General features: G+C 41.1%; 1 pseudogene; it reads left to right on the plus strand.

Annotated features, from left to right (window-relative positions):
• The first annotated feature begins 320 nt into the window (after positions 1–320).
• Positions 321–26572, plus strand: LOC131501572 (cytochrome P450 3A12-like; annotated as a pseudogene).
• The last annotated feature ends 931 nt before the right edge of the window (positions 26573–27503 follow it).

The raw sequence follows: 27503 nt of genomic DNA on the forward strand, positions 1-27503 counted from the left end.
TATGAGTCTCTTCTGTTTTGTCCCCCTCCCTGTTTTTATATTATTTTTTCCCTTCCCTTATGTTCATCTGTTTTGTCTCTTAATGTTCTCATATGAGTGATGTCATATGATATTTGTCTTTCTCTGACCGACTAATTTCATTTAGCATAATACCCTCCATTTCCATCCACGTAGTTGCAAATGGCAAGATTTCATTCTTTTTGATTGCCAAGTAATACTCCGTTGTGTATATATACCACATCTTCTTTACCCATTCATCCATCAGTGGACATTTGGGCTCTTTCCATCCTTTGGCTATTGTTGATAGTGCTGCTATAAACATGGGGGCGCATGTGTTCCTTCGAATCAACACACCTGTATCCCTTGGATAAATGCCTAGTAGTGCAATTGCTGGGTTGTAGGGTAGTTCTACTTTCAGTTTTTTGATGAACCTCCATACTGTTTTCCAGAGTGGCTGTACCAGCTTGCATTCCCATCTACCAAACATGTAAAGAAGAGTTGACATGTATTATCTTGAAGCTGATTCAAAAAATATAAGTGGAAGGAAAACTTCCAAACTCTTTCTATGAAGCCAGCATTACCATGATTTCAAAACTAGACAAAGACCCCACTAAAAAGGAGAACTACAGACCAATTTCCCTGATGAACATGGATGCAAAAATCCTCAACAAGTTACTAGCCAAGTGGATCCAACAATATATTAACAGACTAATTCACCACGACCAAATGGGATTTATACCTGGGATGCAGGGCTGGCTCAATATTCACAAAACAATCAATGTGATTAATCATATCAATAAAAGAAAGGAGAACCACATGATCCTCTCAACAGATGCAGAGAAAGCACTTGACAAAATATAGCAACTTTCTTGATAAAAACCCTCAGAAAGTAGGGATGGAAGGATCATACCTCAAGATCATAAAAGCCGTATATGAAAGACACACCTCTAATATCATCCTCAATGGGGAAAAACTGAGAGCTTTCCCCCTAAAGTCAGGAACAAGACAGGGATGTCTACTCTCACCACTGTTATTCAACATAGTATTGGAAATCTTAGCCTCAGCAGTAAGACTACACAAAAGGATAAAAGGCATCCAAATTGGCCAGGAGGAAGTCAAACTTTCACTCTTCCCAGATGACATGATACTCTATATGGATAACCCTAAAGATTCCACACAAAAAAACCTGCTAGAATTTATTCATGAATTCAGCAAAGTTGCAGGATATAAAATCAATGCACAGAAATCAGTTGCATTCCTATACACCAACAATGAAGCAACAGAAAGAGAAATCAAGGAATTGATCCCATTTATAGTTGCACCAAAAACCATAAAATACCTAGAAATAAATCTAACCAAAGAGGTGAAGAATCTATACACTGAAAACTATAGAAAGCTTATGAAAGAAATTGAAGAAGACACCAAAAAATGGAAAAATATTCCATGCCCCTGGATAGGAAGAACAAATATTGTTAAAATGTCAATACTACCCAAAGCAATCTACATAGTCAATGCAATCCCTATCAAAATAATGCTACCATTCTTCCCAGAGCTAGATAAAACAATCCTAAAATTTGTATGGAACCAGAAAAGACCCTGAATAGCCAAAGCAATCTTGAAAAAGAAAACCAAAACAGGAGGCATCACAATCCTAGACTTCAAGCTATATTACAAAGCTGTAATCATCAAAACAGTATGGTACTAGCACAAAAACGGACACTCAGATCAATGGAACAGAATAGAGAACCCAGAAATGGACCCACAAACGTATGGCCCACTCATCTTTGACAAAGCAGGAAAGAATATCCAATGGAATAAAGACAATCTCTTCAGCAAATGGTGCTAGGAAAATGGACAGCGACATGCAGAAGAATGAACCTGTACTGCTTTCTTACACAAAAACGGACCACTTTCTTACACAAAGGTAAACTCAAAATGGATGAAAGACCTAAACGTAAGACAGGAAACCATCAAAGTCCTAGAGGAGAAAGCAGGCAAAAACCTCTTTGACCTCAGCCGCAGCAACTTCTTACTCAATACGTGTCTGGAGGCAAAGGAAACAAAAGCAAAAATCAACTATTGGGACCTCATCAAAATAAAACGCTTCCTCATGGTGAAGGAAACAATCAGCAAAACTAAAAGTCAACCAACGGAATGGGAGAAGATATTTGCAGACGACATATCAGATATAGGGTCAGTTCCAAAATCTGTAAAGAACTTATCAAACTCAACACCCCAAAAAACAAATAACCCAGTGAAGTAATGGGCAAAAGACATGAATAGGCACCTCTCCAAAGGAGATATCCAGATGGCCAATTGACACTTGAAAAAATGCTCAACATCACTTATCATCAGGGAAATACAAATCAAAACCACAATGAGATACTACCTCACACCTGTCAGAATGGCTAACGTTGACATCTCAGGCAACAAAAGTTGTTGCTGAGGATATGGAGAAGGAGGATTTCTTTTGCACTGCTGGTGGGAATTCAAACTGGTGCAACCACTCTGGAAAACAGTATGGAGGTTCCTTGAAAAATTAAAAATAGAACTACCCTATGACACAGTAATTACACTACTAGGTATTTATCCAAGAGATACAGGTGGTTTGTTTCAAAGGGCCACATGCATGCCAATGTTTACAGCAACACTATTGACAATGGCCATAGTATGGAAAGAGCCCAAATGTCCATCAACAGATGAATGGATAAAGAAGATGTGGTCTATATATACAATGGAGTATTACTCGGCAATCAAAAAGAATGAAATCTTGCTATTTGCATTTGTGTGGATGCAACTAGAGAATATTATGCTAAGCAAAATTAATCAGAGAAAGACAAATATCATATTACTTCACTCATATAAGGAATTTAAGATACAAAACAGATGAACATAAGAGACAAGAAGCAAAAATAATATAAAAACAGGAAAGGGGCAAAACATAAGAGACTCTCAAATATAGCGAACAAACAGGGTTGCTGGAAGGGTTGTGGGAGGTGGGATAGTCTAAATGGGTAAGGGGCATTAAGGAATCTACTCCTGAAATCATTGTTGCACCATATGCTAACTAACTTGAATGTAAATTAAACAATAATTTTTTTAAAAAAAATAAATTAAAAAAAAAAAGAATTAAGGCTGAGTTAAAAGGACTAAAGTCAGGAACTTTCTCCTGAGCTAGGAGGCATGACACAAGAGCGAGAAGGCAATTTTTTGCCCAGGAAGCTGTGTTGAAAAGCCAGAGAACCTGAGGATCAGAGTGGGCAAGAACCAAAAATCAGTTTAACATTATGGCTGAATTCCTGTCAGTGAAACATCCTGTTCTCCCACATTTGTAGCTGGGTGTTTTTGTTCACTGATGACTGAGACAACACTAGTCAGACTTCTGGATGTAAAAGAGCCATATTCTCAAAAAAGAAGTTATGTGCTGTACCCCTGATATATTTCTGACTTCACAAGTGGTGTTTTGTCATTGAAATTTCTCTTTCTACTTCCAGCACCAAGTGGATTTGCTTCAGCTCATGATTAACTTCCGGAATTCCAAAGAAATGGACACCCATAAAGGTAAGCAAGGAGATCCTCAGAGGGCCAGTGATGGGGAAGCTCAAAGACATGCAGTGGTTTTTTTTTTTTTTTTTTTTTTTTTTTTTTTTTTTTTTTTTTTTTTTTTTAATATATGAAATTTACTGTCAAATTGGTTTCCATACAACACCCAGTGCTCATCCCAAAAGGTGCCCTCCTCAATACCCATCACCCACCCTGCCCTCCCTCCCACCCCCCATCAACCCTCAGTTTGTTCTCAGTTTTTAACAGTCTCTTATGCTTTGGCTCTCTCCTACTCTAACCTCTTTTTTTTTTTTTTTTCCCTTCCCCTCCCCCATGGGTTTCTGTTACGTTTCTCAGGATCCACATAAGAGTGAAACCATATGGTATCTGTCTTTCTCTGTATGGCTTATTTCACTTAGCATCACACTCTCCAGTTCCATCCACGTTGCTACAAAAGGCCATATTTCATTTTTTCTCATTGCCACGTAGTATTCCATTGTGTATATAAACCACAATTTCTTTATCCATTCATCAGTTGATGGACATTTAGGCTCTTTCCATAATTTGGCTATTGTCGAGAGTGCTGCTATAAACATTGGGGTACAAGTGCCCCTATGCATCAGTACTCCTGTATCCCTTGGGTAAATTCCTAGCAGTGCTATTGCTGGGTCATAGGGTAGGTCTATTTTTAATTTTCTGAGGAACCTCCACACTGCTTTCCAGAGCGGCTGCACCAATTTGCATTCCCACCAACAGTGCAAGAGGGTTCCCATTTCTCCACATCCTCTCCAGCATCTATAGTCTCCTGATTTCTTCATTTTGGCCACTCTGACTGGCGTGAGGTGGTATCTGAGTGTGGTTTTGATTTGTATTTCCCTGATGAGGAGCGACGTTGAACATCTTTTCATGTGCCTGTTGGCCATCCGGATGTCTTCTTTAGAGAAGTGTCTATTCATGTTTTCTGCCCATTTCTTCACTGGGTTATTTGTTTTTCGGGTGTGGAGTTTGATGAGCTCTTTATAGATTTTGGATACTAGCCCTTTGTCCGATGTGTCATTTGCAAATATCTTTTCCCATTCCGTTGGTTGCCTTTTAGTTTTGTTGGTTGTTTCCTTTGCTGTGCAGAAGCTTTTTATCTTCATAAGGTCCCAGTAATTCACTTTTGCTTTTAATTCCCTTGCCTTTGGGGATGTGCCGAGTAAGAGATTGCTACGGCTGAGGTCAGAGAGGTCTTTTCCTGCTTTCTCCTCTAAGGTTTTGATGGTTTCCTGTCTCACATTCAGGTCCTTTATCCATTTTGAGTTTATTTTTGTGAATGGTGTGAGAAAGTGGTCTAGTTTCAACCTTCTGCATGTTGCTGTCCAGTTCTCCCAGCACCATTTGTTAAAGAGACTGTCTTTTTTCCATTGGATGTTCTTTCCTGCTTTGTCAAAAATGAGTTGGCCATACGTTTGTGGGTCTAGTTCTGGGGTTTCTATTCGATTCCATTGGTCTATGTGTCTGTTTTTATGCCAATACCATGCTGTCTTGATGATGACAGCTTTGTAGTAGAGGCTAAAGTCTGGGATTGTGATGCCTCCTGCTTTGGTCTTCTTCTTCAAAATTACTTTGGCTATTCGGGGCCTTTTGTGGTTCCATATGAATTTTAGGATGGCTTGTTCTAGTTTCAAGAAGAATGCTGGTGCAATTTTGATTGGGATTGCATTGAATGTGTAGATAGCTTTGGGTAGTATTGACATTTTGACAATATTTGTTCTTCCAATCCATGAGCAGGGAATGTCTTTCCATTTCTTTATATCTTCTTCAATTACCTGCATAAGCTTTCTATAGTTTTCAGCATACAGATCTTTTACATCTTTGGTTAGATTTATTCCTAGGTATTTTATGCTTCTTGGTGCAATTGTGAATGGGATTAGTTTCTTTATTTGTCTTTCTGTGGCTTCATTGTTAGTGTATAAGAATGCAACTGATTTCTGTACATTGATTTTGTATCCTGCAACTTTGCTGAATTCATGTATCAGTTCTAGCAGACTTTTGGTGGAGTCTATCGGATTTTCCATGTATAATATCATGTCATCTGCAAAAAGCGAAAGCTTGACTTCATCTTTGCCAATTTTGATGCCTGTGATTTCCTTTTGTTGTCTGATTGCTGATGCTAGAACTTCCAGCACTATATTAAACAACAGCGGTGAGAGTGGGCATCCCTGTCGTGTTCCTGATCTCAGGGAAAAAGCTCTCAGTTTTTCCCCATTGAGGATGATGTTAGCTGTGGGCTTTTCATAAATGGCTTTTATGATCTTTAAGTATGTTCCTTCTATCCCGACTTTCTCAAGGGTTTTTATTAAGAAAGGGTGCTGGATTTTGTCAAAGGCCTTTTCTGCATCGATTGACAGGATCATATGGTTCTTCTCTTTTTTTTTGTTAATGTGATGTATCACGTTGATCGATTTGCGAATGTTGAACCAGCCCTGCATCCCAGGAATGAATCCCACTTGATCATGGTGAATAATCCTTTTTATATGCTGTTGAATTCGATTTGCTAGTATCTTATTGAGAATTTTTGCATCCATATTCATCAGGGATATTGGCCTGTAGTTCTCTTTTTTTACTGGGTCTCTGTCTGGTTTAGGAATCAAAGTAATACTGGCTTCATAGAATGAGTCTGGAAGTTTTCCTTCCCTTTCTATTTCTTGGAATAGCTTGAGAAGGATAGGTATTATCTCTGCTTTAAATGTCTGGTAGAACTCCCCTGGGAAGCCATCTGGTCCTGGACTCTTATTTGTTGGGAGATTTTTGATAACCGATTCAATTTCTTCGCTGGTTATGGGTCTGTTCAAGCTTTCTATTTCCTCCTGATTGAGTTTTGGAAGAGTGTGGGTGTTTAGGAATTTGTCCATTTCTTCAAGGTTGTCCAATTTGTTGGCATATAATTTTTCATAGTATTCCCTGATAATTGTTTGTATCTCTGAGGGATTGGTTGTAATATTTCCATTTTCATTCATGATTTTATCTATTTGGGTCATCTCCCTTTTCTTTTTGAGAAGCCTGGCTAGAGGTTTGTCAATTTTGTTTATTTTTTCAAAAAACCAACTCTTGGTTTCGTTGATCTGCTCTACAGTTTTTTTAGATTCTATATTATTTATTTCTGCTCTGATCTTTATGATTTCTCTTCTTCTGCTGGGTTTAGGCTGCCTTTGCTGTTCTGCTTCTATTTCCTTTAGGTGTGCTGTTAGATTTTGTATTTGGGATTTTTCTTGTTTCTTGAGATAGGCCTGGATCGCAATGTATTTTCCTCTCAGGACTGCCTTCGCTGCATCCCAAAGCGTTTGGATTGTTGTATTTTCATTTTCGTTTGTTTCCATATATTTTTTAATTTCTTCTCTAATTGCCTGGTTGACCCACTCATTCGTGAGTAGGGTGTTCTTTAACCTCCATGCTTTTGGAGGTTTTCCAGACTTTTTCCTGTGGTTGATTTCAAGCTTCATAGCATTGTGGTCTGAAAGTATGCATGGTATAATTTCAATTCTTGTAAACTTATGAAGGGCTGTTTTGTGACCCAGTATATGATCTATCTTGGAGAATGTTCCATGTGCACTCGAGAAGAAAGTATATTCTGTTGCTTTGGGATGCAGAGTTCTAAATATATCTGTCAAGTCCATCTGATCCAATGTATCATTCAGGGCCCTTGTTTCTTTATTGACTGTGTGTCTAGATGATCTATCCATTTCTGTAAGTGGGGTGTTAAAGTCCCCTGCAATGACCACATTCTTATCAATAAGGTTGCTTATGTTTATGAGTAACTGTTTTATATATCTGGGGGCTCCGGTATTTGGCGCATAGACATTTATAATTGTTAGCTCTTCCTGATGGATAGACCCTGTAATTATTATATAATGCCCTTCTTCATCTCTTGTTACAGCCTTTAATTTAAAGTCTAGTTTGTCTGATATAAGTATGGCTACTCCAGCTTTCTTTTGGCTTCCAGTAGCATGATAAATAGTTCTCCATCCCCTCACTCTCAATCTAAAGGTGTCCTCAGATCTCAAATGAGTCTCTTGTAGACAGCAAATAGATGGGTCTTGTTTTTTTATCCATTCTGATACCCTATGTCTTTTGGTTGGTGCATTTAATCCATTTACATTCAGTGTTATTATAGAAAGATACGGGTTTAGAGTCATTGTGATGTCTGTATGTTTTATGCTTGTAGTGATGTCTCTGGTACTTTGTCTCACAGGATCCCCCTTAGGATCTCTTGTAGGGCTGGTTTCGTGGTGACAAATTCCTTCAGTTTTTGTTTGTTTGGGAAGACCTTTATCTCTCCTTCTATTCTAAATGACAGACTTGCTGGATAAAGGATTCTCGGCTGCATATTTTTTCTGTTTAGCACACTGAAGATCTCGTGCCAAGCCTTTCTGGCCTGCCAAGTTTCAAAGGAGAGATCAGTCACGAGTCTTATAGGTCTCCCTTTATATGTGAGGGCACGTTTATCCCTTGCTGCTTTCAGAATTTTCTCTTTATCCTTGTATTTTGCCAGTTTCACTATGATATGTCGTGCAGAAGATCGATTCAAGTTACGTCTGAAGGGAGTTCTCTGTGCCTCTTGGATTTCAATGCCTTTTTCCTTCCCCAGTTCAGGGAAGTTCTCAGCTATAATTTCTTCAAGTACCCCTTCAGCACCTTTCCCTCTCTCTTCCTCCTCTGGGATACCAATTATGCGTATATTATTTCTTTTTAGTGTATCACTTAGTTCTCTAATTTTCCCCTCATACTCCTGGATTTTTTTATCTCTCTTTCTTTCAGCTTCCTCTTTCTCCATAACTTTATCTTCTAGTTCACCTATTCTCTCCTCTGCCTCTTCAATCCGAGCCGTCGTGGTTTCCATTTTGTTTTGCATTTCGTTTAAAGCGTTTTTCAGCTCCTCGTGACTGTGCCTTAGTCCCTTGATCTCTGTAGCAAGAGATTCTCTGCTGTCCTGTATACTGTTTTCAAGCCCAGCGATTAATTTTATGACTATTATTCTAAATTCACTTTCTGTTATATTATTTAAATCCTTTTTGATCAGTTCATTAGCTGTTGTTATTTCCTGGAGATTCTTCTGAGGGGAATTCTTCCGTTTGGTCATTTTGGATAGTCCCTGGGGCGGTGAGGACCTGCAGGGCACTTCCCCCGTGCTGTGGTGTATAACTGGAGTTGGTGGGCGGGGCCGCAGTCCGACCTGATGTCTGCCCCCAGCCCACCGCTGGGGCCACAGTCAGACTGGTGTGTGCCTTCTCTTCCCCTCTCCTAGGGGCGGGATTCACTGTGGGGTGGTGTGGCCCGTCTGGTCTACTTGCACACTGCCAGGCTTGTGGTGCTGGGGAGCTGGCGTATTAGCTGGGGTGGGTAGGCAAGGTGCACGGGGGCGGGAGGGGCAGGCTTAGCTCGCTTCTCCTTAGGTGATCCACTTCAGGAGGGGCCCTGTGGCAGCGGGAGGGAGTCAGATCCACTGCCGGAGGTTTGGCTCCGCAGAAGCACAGAGTTGGGTGTTTGCGCGGAGCGAGCAAGTTCCCTGGCAGGAACTGGTTCTCTTTGGGATTTTGGCTGGGGGATGGGCGGGGGAGATGGTGCTGGCGAGCGCCTTTGTTCCCCGCCAAGCTGAGCTCTGCCGTCCGGGGGCTCAGCAGCTCTCCCTCCCTTTGTCCTCCAGCCTTCCCGCTTTCTGAGCAGAGCTGTTAACTTATGACCTCCCAGACTCTAAGTCGAGCTTGCTGTCGGAACACAGTCCGTCCGGCCCCTCCGCTTTTGCCAGCCCGACTCGGGGGCTCTGCTTGGCCGGCGAGCCGCCCCTCCGCCCCGGCTCCCTCCCGCCAGTCCGTGGAGCGCGCACCGCCTCGCCGCCCTTCCTACCCTCTTCCGTGGGCCTCTCGTCTGCGCTTGGCTCCGGAGACTCCGTTCTGCTAATCCTCTGGCGGTTTTCTGGGTTATTTAGGCAGGTATAGGTGGAATCTAAGTGATCAGCAGGACGCGCGGTGAGCCCAGCGTCCTCCTACGCCGCCATCTTCCGGAACTCCCGCTTCATGAATGTTCGACATGCAGTGGTTTTGAAATGTGCAGAAAGATTTCCAATGGATGGAATTTCTGCACATGGAAGAAAGACACATGTTCAGATACAAGTGGTAGCAGAAGCACTCTCCGGAAGCCCACAGCCTCAGGTTTGTTCAAAGCTTGAAAGGCATCGATAGATGCCTAAGCTGTCAGTGGTCTCCCACAAGGGAGCTTGTTTCCAATGTGAATCCTCTGGCCTACTCCAGATCCACTGAATCAGAACCTCTGTCTGGAAATTCACATCAAGTCTTCATCACACCAGTAGGCACATGGTGCCCATGTTGGTGACCTGCACTTGGAACACCTGATTAAAGTTGTGATAACTAGCCTTGGGTACTGTAAAGTTTTTTATTCCTTTTGTAAATAAGAAGTAACTGGTGCTGGCCACCTTTGTGACTATATAAATACTGTGTTTTTCTTCAAACTTTTACTTACTACTTATATCGTCCATGGATGGTACTTGACTGAAACCATTATTAGTATGATGGCTTCAAAATAGTGACTTTCCAAATCCGTCATTTCTTCTATGTTTACGAGTTAATGTTCCATTATTAGGGTGAGCTCTGCATTCTTAATTATTATTTTATTTATTTACACATGTCAGTATGATCTCATATATTACTAACTTAGTCTCTTACATTGTTTTTTATTGAGATCCTCAATTCTCTCAGTTTGTCCTCTGGAAGCCCTTTCTAGTGGGCTACTCTGTGTTCTTTTTTTTCTTTCTTCTTCTTTATTTAGGCTTTTAATAGACTTTTTTTTTATAGAAGTTTGGGGTTCACTGCAAAACTGAGTGAAATACAAAGAGATCCCATATTCTCCCTGCTTCCACCTACAGTCAGCATCCCCCATTATCAAAATCCCTCACCATATGGTACATTTGTTACAATAAATATACCTAAAATGACACAGTATTACTGCCCAAAATCCATAGTTTACATTACAGTTCACCCTTGGTGTCATACAGTTTATGGGTTTTCAAATACGTATAATGTCTATCCACCATTACAGTACATAGAGTATTCTGTATCCTTTTCCCATATCATTTTGTGAACATTTTCTTGCATTCTGGTATGAGACATTCCAGGTTTCTCCTCTGTTTCCCCTAATGAAGCCCTGGAATCAGCCATTTCTCCAAGAAGCCCTGTTTCCTTTTAGTGAGAATGGTATTTAGAAACCAAAATCTGGGGTCTAGGAGTGCTCCTTGCCACTCCTAGTAACCAGAGGGTTTCTTTGCCTCTGTTTCCTCTCAGTGGACCAAGATAAGAACATCAAGTATATTTACACAGGACTGATAAATGTAATCATTTCATTCTATCCATAACCAGTAATGTAATTATGGTCTCTGTGTCTGAAAGAAAAAAAAAGAGCCTGGATGTAGTTTGTTTCTACGACAGAAATAATACCTTTATGGTTAAAGGATGGGCTTACTCCATCACACCACTATATATCTATCTGTTTCATTCTACCACTTTCTGTCACTGAAGAACCAAATCTTATATTTAATTTAAGTAATTAAAGTTTAAATATAAATAGGCACATCTTGGGGCGCCTGGGTGGCGCAGTCAGTTAAGCGTCCGACTTCAGCCAGGTCACGATCTCGCGGTCTGTGAGTTCGAGCCCCGCGTCAAGCTCTGGGCTGATGGCTCGGAGCCTGGAGCCTGTTTCTGATTCTGTGTCTCCCTCTCTCTCTGCCCCTCCCCGTTCATGCTCTGTCTCTCTCTGTCCCAAAAATAAATAAAAAACGTTGAAAAAAAAATTTAAAAAAAAATAAATAAATAGGCACATCTGGCAAGTGGCTAACATACTGTACAGCAGAACTATAAAATTCGATTATCATGGAGTTCATGGCAATCAGGGGAAAGAATCTAATAGTTGAATCTATCCACAGCAGTATCACAGAAAGTATGCCTGGGAAATCAGAACTCTGTAGACCTTTCTTACCCTCCTTTTGTATTATTTTTAGTTGTGAATTTCATGTCTTTGGCAGATGCCATGTTAATGTCAGTGCTCTAAATATCTAAAGGTCCTAATATAATACAGTTCTGATCAAATAGATTAGAGCCTAACCATGCTTACTGCCAGGAGATATCCAAAGGGAGGCCAACTCGTATTCAGAGCGGGACCATTCGCTAAGGAAGGTGACATTCAGGCCATGTTTGAATAAGCATTGCTAATTCCACTCACTGTATTCTGTTTGTCTATATTTCATGCTGGCCAATGTCCTTCTATTGATCATTGTTTCTCTTACTGTTTTAATGTGGTTGATTAGACTAGCACCAGACACTACTCTTCTAGCTTTTTGTCTGTGTTGTAGTTTCTGTACATATCTGAGATCACCTGTTGGAAGAGTTGTGCCTCAGGTCTTCTATTAGCTGAGACCTCTGGAAGGTATAATCTGTGCTTCTCAAGCTAGATTGTGCACACAGATCATCAGATATTGTAAAGCACATATTTTTCTAATAGTTCTAGGGTGAGGTTTGAGATTCTGCATTTCTAACAAACTCCCGGATGTAATAGATGCTGCTGGTCCATGGGCCACACTTTGAGTAGTAAGAGTTTATCTTACCCCAATATTGGGCTTAAGTTCTTGAAGATATGTTTAGGTGAAAGATCATTTATTTTCAGGACAATTAAGCCTTATCATTGTAAACTCTCTCAAAAAAATCAAACTGTATGTTAGGTAGAAGAATGTAAAATTATTCCTCAGGGATAGTGCTACTAAGGGGTAAAGTAATTTTAGACTCTCTGGGAACAGACTGATAACACTATGCACGTTAGACAGAAATGCCATCTCCTGAAATTACCCACTTTGTTGGTGGGGATGGTGGCATAACCAGAAACAGTTGGCCAAGAATAGTATAGGCCTTGGGAATTACCAGATCAAGACAACTTTTGCCTCTTTCTAACTCTGTAAGATAGACATCAGAGTACAAACCACTCCCGGTTTGATTCCCAGTTGCTTTTACATTTATTCCCTAAGGGATTTTGGCATTTCAAATGGATTTCTCATCATCTAAACTGATGTTTTACACTCACCAGTTTTGGCTAAAATGTCTTTCCTCTCCTTTTAGCTCTGTCTGATCTGGAACTTATGGCTCAATCTATTACCTTTATTTTTGCTGCCTGTGAGAACACAAGCACATCTCTTTCCTTCCTTGTGTATGAATTGGCTACTCACCCTGATGTCCAGCAGAAACTGCAGGAGAAGATTGATGCGACTTTCCCCAATAGGGTGAGCAGGTCACACCTGTGGAGGGAGTGAGGATAGGTTCAGTTTATGCCTCAGTAACAGATTAGCTCTCAAATCTAGTGGGTTTTCATAACAAAGTTTTACTTCTAACTCACATTTACATGTCCAACATGGATGTTAGTGGAGGGTGGGAGTGAGTCTGCTGCATATATTTACTTTGGGATACAGGGCAAGAGGTTCCACTTTTTTATACATGCATTATCTGGAACTTGAGGACTCCATGTTGCCTGAGGAATAAAGAACTAGGGTGTTGCTCACTTGCTTTTCAAATGTTTAGCCCTAACCTGACATACATCTCCTCACTTCACAGCCCACTTGCAAGGTTGTTTCCCAAAAGTTCATGTGGGATGGGAAATATGGGGGTCTACATGGATATTGATAAGTAGTGAGTGTCTCTACCATACACCTATGAAGTGTCAACTCTAATTATCTCAATATAATGAGGCAAGAATCTGAGCTACAGAGAGACAACATAACTTTCTTATATTATCACATAACTAGTGCTAAAGAAGCCAGGCTAGGAGCCAGGGTGCCTGGGTCCTGATTGAACTCTTCACCACTACAATGTTGGCTATTAAATATAATACCAAGATGTATGCACATATTGTCCATACTGTTTTAGATCTCTTCCCAAACTGGAATTCTTCCTTATGAAGAGACTTGGCCTGTGGGGCTGGAGTGGCTTATTTGACAATGAAACCCCGAAGCAACAACTAGGAGACCCTTCCAGCAACAGAGGGTTGGGCTGAGAGTAGGATTACAATTCCCTTTACAATGTCTCCTAGAACTGAACTTGTGTGCCCACAATTAGAAGCATCCAATCTTCCCTTCTTTTGCTTTATTTGGTTTGAAAGGAACTAGTGTCTCCCCAACTTATTTACAGTTTTTATATAATATAGTGTTTCTCTCCTAATATTGTATATATAATTGAAGAGCTACAAAGCAGGATATTTCCACTAAGAGTTTATATGGGTAGGGAATATTTTTCTGTTGCACATTCTCCTTTTAATGGTACAGGTGTGTGGCCTCTCTTTTGAAAAGAAACAGTGACTTTGACATATTTCACTTGAGTAAAGTGGGTGGGGGATGGGCTAAATGGATGATGGGCATTAAGGAGAGCATTTGTTGGGAGGAACACTGGATATTGTATGTAAGTGATGAATCACTGGGTTCTACTCCTGAAACCAATGCTACACTTTATGTTAACTACCTTTTATTTAAATAAATAATGTACTCTTAAAAAAAGAGTAAGGGTCATTGTGTATTAGTCACATTTGCTCACATGAAGCAGAAAAACCACTACATGGTTGTGGAAAGGATTTCAGGTTCTTTTTAGGGAAATGTCCCAGCTGTCTCCCCTAGTCGTTACTATTGGACACTTGTCAGGGGGGCATTGAGCAGGTCAAAAAAACATGGTAGACATTAAAATGCTCATAAATGCCCTTTACCAAAACAAATGATTCTTAGGGGTTCCTAACACTTCAGTAGTACTGTGTACACTGAGTTGAACGTTGATCCCAAATTTCAGTTTATCAAAATCTGTTTCTTTTCTTCCAGGCACCTCCCACTTATGATGCCCTTGTACAGATGGAGTGCTGAATGAAACGCTCAGATTATACCCACTTTCTGGTAGACTTGAGAGGATCTGTAAGAGAGATGTGGAAATCAATGGCGTGTTCATTCTCCAAGGGACAGTGGTGGTGGTGCCAACCTTTATTCTTCACTGAGACCTGGAACTCTGGTCAGAGCCTGAGGAGTTCCATCCTACAAGGTACAAGGAACCCTGGAAAAGGGAACCCACCCTCATATTGGAGGAGATTCTGATATCTCAGTATAGATGACAAATGTGTGACTGTACAGTTATTTATTTGTACATTTTTTTGCTCTTAGTTTTTTTTTTATTATTCAATGATCATTCTTTGTTGTCTGTATTTATAAACTGTAGACTAGACAAAAGAAACTAGACTCATCCTCAGTCCCAATATGTCAAAATTATTAATATGTCATGTGTGTCCTTGTGGACATTTATCTAGGCAAATAAGGATGGCATATTTTTATGAACAACTTACTTACTGTAACAGCAAACAATAACAGCATACTACAATTGTGTGTGTCTGATTATATGCATATATCATAACTTACTTACCCACTATTTCATTTAAAGAAATAGGCCTTCCTTTAAGTGTTTCTGTCCTCTATAGTTCTCTGAATTATCTCCCTACTCCCCTACAATTCCATGTTGTAAACTTCGGCCACCCTTTCCACTAGCCCTAGTGGGAGAGCAGAGACTGTGGAACTGAGAGTCATCTTCCCTGGCAGGTGGAGAAACCTCATGAGATGGGGGCACACACAGGTCCTGTGCTGTCTGTGGCTGCAGTCCTGTGCCATCTCCCACCTCTCTTGGTATCTGGGGTTAGTCCAAAGCAAAGTCATCTGCTCTCTAGCCATCTGAGACATCCTCCTTGGAGGAGGGGCCTTGAGCTTTCTCTCTGGGAATCCAGAGCAGAGTCTGGCTTTGGGCACAGCTTGAATTCTGCAAACAGTTGGTACTTTCCTGTTTATTGTATTGGTGAGAAAAATTTGGAGTGAACTTTGTAGGGATCCAGACTTTTAGCCCTGACTCTAAGCTCCCTGATGGCAGGGCCCTTGTCTTGTTGCATGGTGCACCTAGTGCTAGCATCGTGCCTACATATAGTACTTGCTAAAAGAAATCAGAATTGACCAAGTCACCTGTTTTCTGGACCAGAAGACCTGGTGGTTCTCACAAGCTCAGCCGTCCCTGCTCCTGTAGCTTCTCAAACAGAAACCAGAGATTCCTGGTACTTCTCTGTGATTCATTCAGTCATGACATGAAGTGTTTACCTACGTGTGTCAGGGATGGGGCAAGGAAGTGAGAAATCCACATGTTAAAAATGTACATTATAGAGAATTTTTGATACATGCACAAGCATATCCTATAGGCACATGACTATGAAATACTTTTTTAAAACAATTTTTTAAGTTCTTATATTTATTTTGAGAGAGAGAGAAACAGTGTGAGCAGGGCAGGGGCAGAGAAAGAGGGAGAGAGAATCTTAAGCAGGATCCACACTATCAGTGAAGAGCCAACCTGGGGCTTGAACCCACGAACCATGAGATCATGACCTGAGCTGAAATCAAGAGTTGGACACTTAACCTACTGAGACACCCAGGCACCCCTATGAAATACCTTTAATGTATCTATATGTGCCCATCATCTGCTTAACAACCACTAACCTGTCAGCTGCCCCATCCACACACCATGGTAATTCATCTGATTTCCATATTACCTTAAGTACATCATCTGTAATCATCCAGAATGTTGTCTGTAATATAAGGACTTTATAAAAATACCTCACCACAATGTCATTATCACTTTCCCCAAATCCACATTTTCCCTTAATATAATCAAATATTGTAGAATCAGTTTTGAATAAAACATAGGGCTAACCTTCAGGGACTTTTAGCCTCATGAAACAGGTGGCCAAGAATTCAGTGATTATACTGATTATACACATCAGTGAGTATGACTACAGTGAAGCAGCATCATGTGTCCATATAAATATTCTGACAGGTGGCTCTGTCAAAGTGGTTGGGGGGATTCAAGGTGGGAGGGAGGGAAGAGAAGGGAAAAATTACAATCTAAATCATGGGAGGCATTTCTCCTGCTTCCTTCTTCCATGGGCACATGACCAATGTAAGTCAGTGGAGGCAGGAACCTACCTTTCCTTCAGTCGGGCTCATTGCCTGCTTGCCTTTCAGAGTGTGAACATCTCCCCATCCTGACTGTAATTCTAGTGTTTAAGATAACCCTTCCTTTTAACAACATTCATCTCATCTCCTCAACAAGACTGACTGCTCCCACAGGGTAAGGGTAATGCAGAGGATCTGTAACTTACAGTTGTCACTGCAGAACAAGCATGGAAGGATTTCAGGGATCAGCCCCCCCGAGTGTTCTGTGTAGTCCTGGTTGAAAACCCCAAACATGTAGCTCTTGTGGTTTTTATGTTTCACTAACTTGTTTACAACTTCTTTTATGGAACCAGGTTCAGCAAGAAGATCAAGGACAGCATAAATCCTTATATATACCTACCTTTTGGAACTGGACCCAAAAGTTGCATTAGCATGAGGTTCACGATCATGAACATGAAACTTGCCCTCATCAGAGTCCTGCAGAACTTCTCCTTCAAGCCTTTTAAAGAAACACAGGTCAGAGAAATAACTTTCTGCATAAAGAATGTTTTTCTGGTGTTTTTTTAAATTAAGGGATATGGAATGGGTGTGGGTGTGGAGGTTCACTTACCCTTAATAACGTGTTCCTTTGGGCAGAGATTCTATTTGGAACTGCAACCTAAGGGTCCTTCAGACTTGAGTGCCACACTGTGGCTTATGAACAACCAACCATAAGGGTTACCTAGAGTCAGTCCAGTTAGCATCACATGATTATGCACAGACCTTTGAACTTGAGCAATATTTTAAATTTCTTTCAAGTCCACTGAAGGGATGGGAAAATGTTGTGCACAGTCATGAGGTACAGTGATTACCACAGGAATTTTGAGCAATGCTCTTCTCCACAACTTACACTCACATGACTGTGGTTCTCAACCCCTGGTTGTATATTGACATCAGTGGCATTCTTTTAAAAATCCTGATGCCCAGGCCACCTCAGACACTCTAACACAATTCACCCAGAGTGTGGCTTTAAAAGTGCCCCCATTGATTCTCATGTACAAGCAAGGTTGAGAATCACTGGTGTGAAGCATGTCTGCCAGATGTGAAGGACTCCCATAGTCCAAGCCATCCTGCCTACTTGGCTCCACCTTCCATGAGCCCCACTCAAGTCAGGCTGTGCTCCCTTTTCATCCCAGTCTGAGCTCTGTCAGTGCTCTGCCCACTCTCCTCTCATCTATTCTCATCCTTCCAGTCCTAGTCAGTCCCCAGACTCCTCCCTGATACCTCCCCATGCACCAGAGCCCATTCCCTCCTCTGTTATGTTGTCAGTTACTACAGGCTGCTGTCAAGGGTTGTGGCACTGAACTGAACACTTTGTCATTAATTCATCCAGTCAGTTCTATGTTTTCTTTGTACCCAAGGGTGTCTTTAGCGCTTCATTTTATTCCTTTTTTAAACTCCCACTTGTCACTTGCAGTCATCCAGGAAAGTTAACAAGTGATTTGCAGTTGATTTAGAGCTCTGGGATGCAAATTGTAAACAATTTTAATTTTAAAAACTTTGCAAGTAACAATTGTGTACCTGTTTGGTGTGTGTGTGTGTGTGTGTGTGTGTGTGTGTGTGTGTGTTTCTGCAGGAGATATATATATACATGCCACGTAAAATTTAAAAAATAACAAGGATCTGGAATCTCCTCTGAAGAGCATAAAGAATAGTTGCCACTGGGGGCGCCTGGGTGGCTCAGTCAGTTAAGCGTCCGATTTCGGCTCAGGTAATGATCTCGCGGTCTGTGAGTTCAAGCCCCGCATTGGGCACTGTGCTGACAGCTCGGAGCCTGGAGCCTGGTTCAGATTCTGTGTCCCCCTCTCTCTCTGACCCTCCCCCGTTCATTCTCTGTCTCACTCTGTCTCAAAAATAAATAAACGTAAAAAATAATTAAAAAAAAAAAAAGAACAGGTGCCACTGATTCATAGCCAGCAAGGCTGTACAATAAGGCTTAATTCTAGGACTCCTGCATTTAATATACAGCCCCTGTCTTTAAGTAGGCTTTCTGAGGGAAGAAGAGGAGGATAGAGATGGTCTCCATCTTATTTGTGGCTTTAGGGCACCTGTGTAGCAGACCTGTAAGTGTGTAAAAACAGCGACTCTCCCTGAGAGAAAGCAGGGGTCTGGCTGGGACAGACACTTCCTGAAAGCTCCTGGCCCTCACAGGCTGGCACTTCTCACCTTCCCGAACAATTTGCTTGCCCTTCAGTCAACTGAGATTAAAAGGTGACTCTGCTGGTGGCTCCCCCAAATTTTAGGAGTCACTGGATGAGAATGGGGCTAAAAGTTCAGTCAAAATAGTATTGCTCTTCGGGGTATCTGGGTGGCTTAGTCGGTTGAGCTTCCGACTTCAGCTCAGGTAATGATCTCTCAGTTTGTGAGTTCCAGCCCCGCGTTGGGCTCTGTGCTGACAGCTCAGAGCCTGGAACCTGCTTCAGATTCTGTGTCTCCCTCTCTCTGACCCTCCCCTGCTCATACTCTGTCTCTCTCTGTCTCTCAAAAGTGAATAAACATTAAAAAAATTTAAAAATAATAATATTGATCTTGAGAAACTCACCATTTGCACTACACTTGTGAACCAGAAGATGCTAGAGAACAGGCATCATGCTTCATGAAGACTTCCTGCCACCATGAATGAATGGTTCTACTGAGAGAGGTAACAGGATCTTTAGCAGTGAGGTTGGCCATACAATAAAATGTGTAATACCCACTCATGATGACCCCACAAGCTCCAACATATACAAAATTAACTGTGTATCACTTTTCAAGTGGTATGATTTGATGACTAAGAATCTGTTTTAAATTTTAAACACTCGTCAATTTTACCTAAAATTTAAATCAAAAAAGACACAAGCCAACATGATTTGGTCCAGCCTGGTACAGAGTAGGTGCTCAATAGATATTCTGCTGAATGAGTGATGGATAAATACTTCCATGCTCCAGTCTTGACAGCTTACAGAGTAAGAGTAAAGAATCCAAAGGGTGGTGGGATTGGAGGAAGATGGTCAAAAAGTACAAATTTCAGTTGTAGTTGAAAGATGTTAAGAGAGTGGATGCTAAGCATTCTCATCACAAGACAAAATATTTTTTAGGTAACTAAACTTATTGTGGTAATAATTCCATGATATATGTAAGTCAAATCATTATGCTGTATACCTCAAATTTATATACTGTTGTGTGTCAATTATATGTCCCACTAAAACTGGAAAAAAATAACTTAGAAAAAGGATAATAAGGAAACGTCACAAAAAAATTTTATATATATATTTTCTTTTTTTTAAAGTAAAGTGACGATTTATTTTATTTATTTATTTTTTCAATATATGAAATTTATTGTCAGATTGGTTTCCATACAACACCCAGTGCTCATCCCAAAAGGTGTCCTCCTCAATACCCATCACCAACCCCCACCTCCCTCCCACCCCCCATCAACCCTCAGTTTGTTCTCAGTTTTGAACAGTCTCCTATGCTTTGGCTCTCTCCCACTCTAACCTCTCTCTTTTTTTTTTTCCTTCCCCTCCCCCATGGGTTTCTGTTAAGTTTCTCAGGATCCACACAAAAGTGAAAACATATGGTATCTGTCTTTCTCTGTATGGCTTATATCACTTAGCATCACACTCTCCAGTTCCATCCACGTTGCTACAAAGGGCCATATTTCGTTCTATCTCATTGCCATGTAGTACCTCATTGTGTATATAAACCACAATTTCTTTATCCATTCATCAGTTGATGGACATTTAGGCTCTTTCCATAATTTGGCTATTGTTGAAAGTGCTGCTATAAACATTGGGGTACAAGGGCCCCTATGCATCAGTACTCCTGTATCCCTTGGGTAAATTCCTAGCAGTGCTATTGCTGGGTCATAGGGTAGGTCTATTTTTAATTTTCTGAGGAACCTCCACACTGCTTTCCAGAGAGGCTGCACCAATTTACATTCCCACCAACAGTGCAAGAGGGTTCCTGTTTCTCCACATCCTCTCCAGCATCTATAGTCTCCTGATTTGTTCATTTGGCCACTCTGACTGGCGTGAGGTGATATCTGAGTGTGGTTTTGATTTGTATTTCCCTGATGAGGAGCGACGTTGAGCATCTTTTCATGTGCCTGTTGGCCATCCGGATGTCTTCTTTAGAGAAGTGTCTATTCATGTTTTCTGCCCATTTCTTCACTGGGTTATTTGTTTTTCGAGTGTGGAGTTTGGTGAGCTCTTTATAGATTTTGGATACTAGCCCTTTGTCCGATATGTCATTTGCAAATATCTTTTCCCATTCCGTTGGTTGCCTTTTAGTTTTGTTGGTTGTTTCCTTTGCTGTGCAGAAGCTTTTTATCTTCATAAGATCCCAGTAGTTCATTTTTGCTTTTAATTCCCTTGCCTTTGGGGATGTGTCGAGTAAGAGATTGCGACGGCTGAGGTCAGAGAGGTCTTTTCCTGCTTTCTCCTCTAGGGTTTTGATGGTTTCGTCTCACATTCAGGTCATTTATCCATTTTGAGTTTATTTTTGTGAATGGTGTGAGAAAGTGGTCTAGTTTCAACCTTCTGCATGTTGCTGTCCAGTTCTCCCAGCACCATTTGTTAAAGAGACTGTCTCTTTTCCATTGGATGTTCTTTCCTGCTTTGTCAAAGATGAGTTGGTCATACGTTTGTGGGTCTAGTTCTGGGGTTTCTATTCTATTCCATTGGTCTATGTGTCTGGTTTTGTGCCAATACCATGCTGTCTTGATGATTACAGTTTTGTAGTAGAGGCTAAAGTCTGGGATTGTGATGCCTCCTGCTTTGGTCTTCTTCTTCAAAATTACTTTGGCTATTCAGGGACTTTTGTGGTTCCATATGAATTTTAGAATTGCTTGTTCTAGTTTTGAGAAGAATGCTGGTGCAATTTTGATTGGGATTGCATTGAATGTGTAGATAGCTTTGGGTAGTATTGACATTTTGACAATATTTATTCTTCCAATCCATGAGCACGGAATGTTTTTCCATTTCTTTATATCTTCTTCAATTACCTGCATAAGCTTTCTATAGTTTTCAGCATACAGATCTTTTACATCTTTGGTTAGATTTATTCCTAGGTATTTTATGCTTCTTGGTGCAATTGTGAATGGGATCAGTTTCTTTATTTGTCTTTCTGTTGCTTCATTGTTAGTGTATAAGAATGCAACTGATTTCTGTACATTGATTTTGTATCCTGCAACTTTGCTGAATTCATGTATCAGTTCTAGCAGACTTTTGGTGGAGTCTATTGGATTTTCCATGTATAGTATCATGTCATCTGCAAAAAGCGAAAGCTTGACTTCATCTTTGCCAATTTTGGTGCCTTTGATTTCCTTTTGTTGTCTGATTGCTGATGCTAGAACTTCCAGCACTATATTAAACAACAGCGGTGAGAGTGGGCATCCCTGTCGTGTTCCTGATCTCAGGGAAAAAGCTCTCAGTTTTTCCCCATTGAGGATGATGTTAGCTGTGGGCTTTTCATAAATGGCTTTTATGATGTGTAAGTATGTTCCTTCTATCCCGACTTTCTCAAGGGTTTTTATTAAGAAAGGGTGCTGAATTTTGTCAAATGCCTTTTCTGCATTGATTGACAGGATCATATGGTTCTTATCTTTTCCTTTATTAATGTGATGTATCACGTTGATTGATTTGCGAATGTTGAACCAGCCCTGCATCCCAGGAATGAATCCCACTTGATCATGGTGAATAATTCTTTTTATATGCTGTTGAATTCGATTTGCTAGTATCTTATTGAGAATTTTTGCCTCCATATTCATCAGGGATATTGGCCTGTAGTTCTCTTTTTTTACTGGGCCTCTGTCTGGTTTAGGAATCAAAGTAATACTGGCTTCATAGAATGAGTCTGGGAGTTTTCCTTCCCTTTCTATTTCTTGGAATAGCTTGAGAAGGATAGGTATTATCTCTGCTTTAAACGTCTGGTAGAACTCCCCTGGGAAGCCATCTGGTCCTGGACTCTTATTTTTTGGGAGATTTTTGATAACTGATTCAATTTCTTCGCTGGTTATGGGTCTGTTCAAGCTTTCTATTTCCTCCTGATTGAGTTTTGGAAGCGTGTGGGTGTTTAGGAATTTGTCCATTTCTTCCAGGTTGTCGAATTTGTTGGCATATAATTTTTCATAGTATTCCCTGATAATTGTTTGTATCTCTGAGGGATTGGTTGTAATAATTCCATTTTCATTCATGATTTTATCTATTTGAGTCATCTCCCTTTTCTTTTTGAGAAGCATGGCTAGAGGTTTATCAATTTTGTTTATTTTTTCAAAAAACCAACTCTTGGTTTCGTTGATCTGCTCTACTGTTTTTTTAGATTCTATATTGTTTATTTCTGCTCTGATCTTTATTATTTCTCTTCTTCTGCTGGGTTTAGGCTGCCTTTGCTGTTCTGCTTCTATTTCCTTTAGGTGTGCTGTTAGATTTTGTTTTTGGGATTTTTCTTGTTTCTTGAGATAGGCCTGGATTGCGATGTATTTTCCTCTCAGGACTGCCTTCACTGCATCCCAAAGAGTTTGGATTGTTGTATTTTCATTTTCGTTTGTTTCCATATATTTTTTAATGTCTTCTCTAATTGCCTGGTTGACCCACTCATTCTTTAGTAGGGTGTTCTTTAACCTCCATGCTTTTGGAGGTTTTCCAGACTTTTTCCTGTGGTTGATTTCAAGCTTCATAGCATTGTGGTCTGAAAGTATGCATGGTATAATTTCAATTCTTATATACTTATGAAGGGCTGTTTTGTGACCCAGTATATGATCTATCTTGGAGAATGTTCCATGTGCACTCGAGAAGAAAGTATATTCTGTTGCTTTGGGATGCAGAGTTCTAAATATATCTGTCAAGTCCATCTGATCCAATGTATCATTCAGGGCCCTTGTTTCTTTGTTGACCGTGTGTCTAGATGATCTATCCATTTCTGTAAGTGGAGTGTTAAAGTCCCCTGCAATTACCACATTCTTATCAATAAGGTTGCTTATGTTTATGAGTAATTGTTTTATATATTTGGGGGCTCTGGCATTCGGCGCATAGACATTTATAATTGTTAGCTCTTCCTGATGGATAGACCCTGTAATTATTATATAATGCCCTTCTTCGCCTCTTGTTACAGCCTTTAATTTAAAGTCTAGTTTGTCTGATATAAGTATGGCTACTCCAGCTTTCTTTTGGCTTCCAGTAGCATGATAAATAGTTCTCCATCCCCCTCACTCTCAATCTAAAAGTGTCCTCAGATCTAAAATGAGTCTCTTGTAGACAGCAAATAGATGGGTCTTGTTTTTTTATCCATTCTGATACCCTATGTCTTTTGGTTGGAGCATTTAATCCATTTACATTCAGTGTTATTATAGAAAGATACAGGTTTAGAGTCATTGTGATGTCTGTAGGTTTCATGCTTGTAGTGATGTCTCTGGTACTTTGTCTCACAGGATCCCCATTAGGATCTCTTGTAGGGCTGGTTTAGTGGTGACAAATTCCTTCAGTTTTTGTTTGTTTGGGAAGACCTTTATCTCTCCTTCTATTCTAAATGACAGACTTGCTGGATAAAGAATTCTCGGCTGCATATTTTTTCTGTTCAGCACACTGAAGATCTCGTGCCAATCCTTTCTGGCCTGCCAAGTTTCAAAAGAGAGATCAGTCAGGAGTGTTATAGTTCTCCCTTTATATGTTAGGGCACGTTTATCCCTCGCTGCTTTCAGAATTTTCTCTTTATCCTTGTATTTTGCCAGTTTCACTATGATATGTTATGCAGAAGATCAATTCAAGTTACATCTGAAGGGAGTTCTCTGTGCCTCTTGGATTTCAATGCCTTTTTCCTTCCCCAGTTCAGCGAAGTTCTGAGCTATTACTTCTTTAAGTACACCTTCAGCCTCTTTCCCTCTCTCTTCCTCCTCTGGGATACCAATTATGCGTATATTATTTCTCTTTAGTGTATCACTTAGTTCTCTAATTTTCCCCTCATACTCCTGGATTTTTTTATCTTTTTCTCAGCTTCCTCTTTTTCCATAACTTTATCTTCTAGTTCACCTATTCTCTCCTCTGCCTCTTCAATCCGAGCCGTCATTGTTTCCATTTTGTTTTGCATTTCGTTTAAAGCGTTTTTCAGCTCCTCCTGACTGCTCCTTAGTCCCGTGATCTCTGTAGCAAGAGATTCTCTGCTGTCCTCTATACTGTGTTCAAGCCCAGTGATTAATTTTATGACTATTATTCTAAATTCACTTTCTGTTATATTATTTAAATCCTTTTTGATCAGTTCATTAGCTGTTGTTATTTCCTGGAGAGTCTTCTGAGGGGAATTCTTCCGTTTGGTCATTTTGGATAGTCCCTGGAGTGGTGAGGACCTGCAGGGCACTTCCCCTGTGCTGTGGTGTATAACTGGAGTTGGTGGGCGGGGCCGCAGTCAGACCTGATGTCTGCCCCAGCCCACCGCTGGGGCCACAGTCAGACTGGTGTGTGCCTTCTCTTCCTCTCTCCTAGGGGCGGGATTCACTGTGGGGTGGCGTGGCCCATCTGGGCTACTTGCACACTGCCAGGCTTGTGGTGCTGGGGATCTGGCGTATTAGCTGGGGTGGGTAGGCAAGGTGCACGGGGGCAGGAGGGGCTGGCTTGGCTCGCTTCTCCTTAGGTGATCCACTTCAGGAGAGGCCCTGTGGCAGCGGGAGGGAGTCAGATCCACTGCCGGAGGTTTGGCCCCGCAGAAGCACAGCTTTGGGTGTTTGTGCGGAGCGAGCAAGTTCCCTGGCAGGAACTGGTTCCCTTTGGGATTTTGGCGGGGGATGGGCGAAGGAGATGGCGCTGCTGAGCGCCTTTGTTTCCCACCAAACTGAGCTCTGTCATCCGGGGGCTCAGCAACTCTCCCTCCCTTTGTCCTCCAGCCTTCCCGCTTTCCGAGCAGAGCTGTTAACTTATGACCTCCCAGATGCTAAGTCGCGCTTGCTGTTGGAACACACTCCACCCGGCCCCTCCGCTTTTGCAAGCCAGACTCGGGGGCTCTGCTTGGCCAGCGGGCTGCCCCTCCGCCCTGCCTCCCTCCTGCCAGTCCGTGCACCGTGCACCACCTCGCCACCCTTCCTACCCTCTTCCGTGGGCCTCTCATCTGCGCTTGGCTCCGGAGACTCCATTCTGCTAATCCTCTGGCAGTTTTCTGGGTTATTTAGGCAGGTGTAGGTGGAATCTAAGTGATCAGCAGTACGCAGTGAGCCCAGCGTCCTCCTACGCCGCCATCTTCCCTCCCTCCGCTCAAAACTTTATATATTTTTGAGTGAAATTAAATAGACCACTTCTCTGAAAGACACATGCTATTAAAATTTGCTCAAGGGAAAAGAGATAACATGACTGTTCCTGCTTCTATTAAAGATGTTAACTGGTAGTTAAGAAAAAGAATCACAGGGGCGCCTGGGTGGCGCAGTCGGTTGAGCGTCCGACTTCAGCCAGGTCACGATCTCGCGGTCCGTGAGTTCGAGCCCTGCGTCAGGCTCTGGGCTGATGGCTCGGAGCCTGGAGCCTGTTTCCGATTCTGTGTCTCCCTCTCTCTCTGCCCCTCCCCCGTTCATGCTCTGTCTCTCTCTGTCCCAAAAATAAATAAAAAAAAAAAAAGAAAAAGAATCACAGACATACGATGCTGAAAGTAGTATTCATATGTTTGTAAAACATTCGTGTCCATTGTGTATCTTGTCTATTTTGCTTCTGTTGTTAGCAGGGCTTCCTTTATTGGTTCTCTTTGCACATTTAACTTTTGCAGATCCCCCTGAAATATAGCAGTCAAGGGTTAATTCAATGAGAAAAACCCATTGTTCTCAAGCTTGAGCTGAGAGATGGGAGCGTGAGTGGAGCCTGACTTTCCCTAAGAACTTCCCCTTTGTTCTTCAAGAAGCTGTGTCCCAGAACACCAGAGACTTCAATTTACTTTGTGAGTACAACCCAGAAATGAAGACGGGCTTCGTGTATTGTCTGTGATGGATGACCAGGGATTCCGTAGCTTTTGCATTATCTCTGTGGAGCATTATATAATGTGGAGAGTAAAGAAGGTGACTAATAAATGCCAGACATGTAGACTCAGCCTATATCATTCACATGACTATCCCCAGTAGTACCATCTACTCCCCTGAGCACTTATCAAGAATAAAAATTTCTCAACAATTTTATCAACAAACTTTAATGAAAATAAGAATTATTGTAGTGACCATGGTAATAACATATCACGTGTCTTATTTTGAATATTATGTATTAAATATTACACTGAGTGAGTCAGTCAACATCCCTTTAGAAAAATATTAACTAATTGGGGTACCTGGATTTTTCAGTGGGTTAGGTGACTGACTCTTGATTTCAGCTCAGGTCACAATCTCATAGTTCATGAGATTGAGCCCCATGTTGGACTCCCTGCTGACAGTGCAGATCCTCCTTGGGATTCTCTCTCTCCCTCTCTCTCTCTGACCCTCCCCTGCTCACTTGCTATTTCTCTTGTTTTATTTATTTATTTATTTATTTATTTATTTATTTATTTAGTATTAACTGATTGGCTTCATTCATATTAAGGGAGACTCTGTAGAAATGAGAAATGATGAGTGAGAGGCAGCGACTGAATGTTTCTGACTATCACAGTCACTGAGTGGGTGGGGCTTGTTCAGAACTCCAACAGTGATAAAATAGGTGAGAGTTAATCCACAGTGACTTTGCCCATTGTTCAGAAAATATATTCATAGTTTAATTCTACTGATTTGGGACCACATTTTTTTATAACACTCGATAGGGCAATTATCGAGTTTTGATTACTAGTATTGATTACTAGTATTACTAGTTTTGATTTAATATTTTCATCTCATCTGCCCTGACGTTCAGATAGGTAGGGAACATGCTTTCTCTTTGTGTTCCAGTCTCAGCTCACCATTGTC

Source organism: Neofelis nebulosa, chromosome 18 (assembly GCF_028018385.1).
Source record: "Neofelis nebulosa isolate mNeoNeb1 chromosome 18, mNeoNeb1.pri, whole genome shotgun sequence".
NCBI classification, from domain to species: domain Eukaryota; kingdom Metazoa; phylum Chordata; class Mammalia; order Carnivora; family Felidae; genus Neofelis; species Neofelis nebulosa.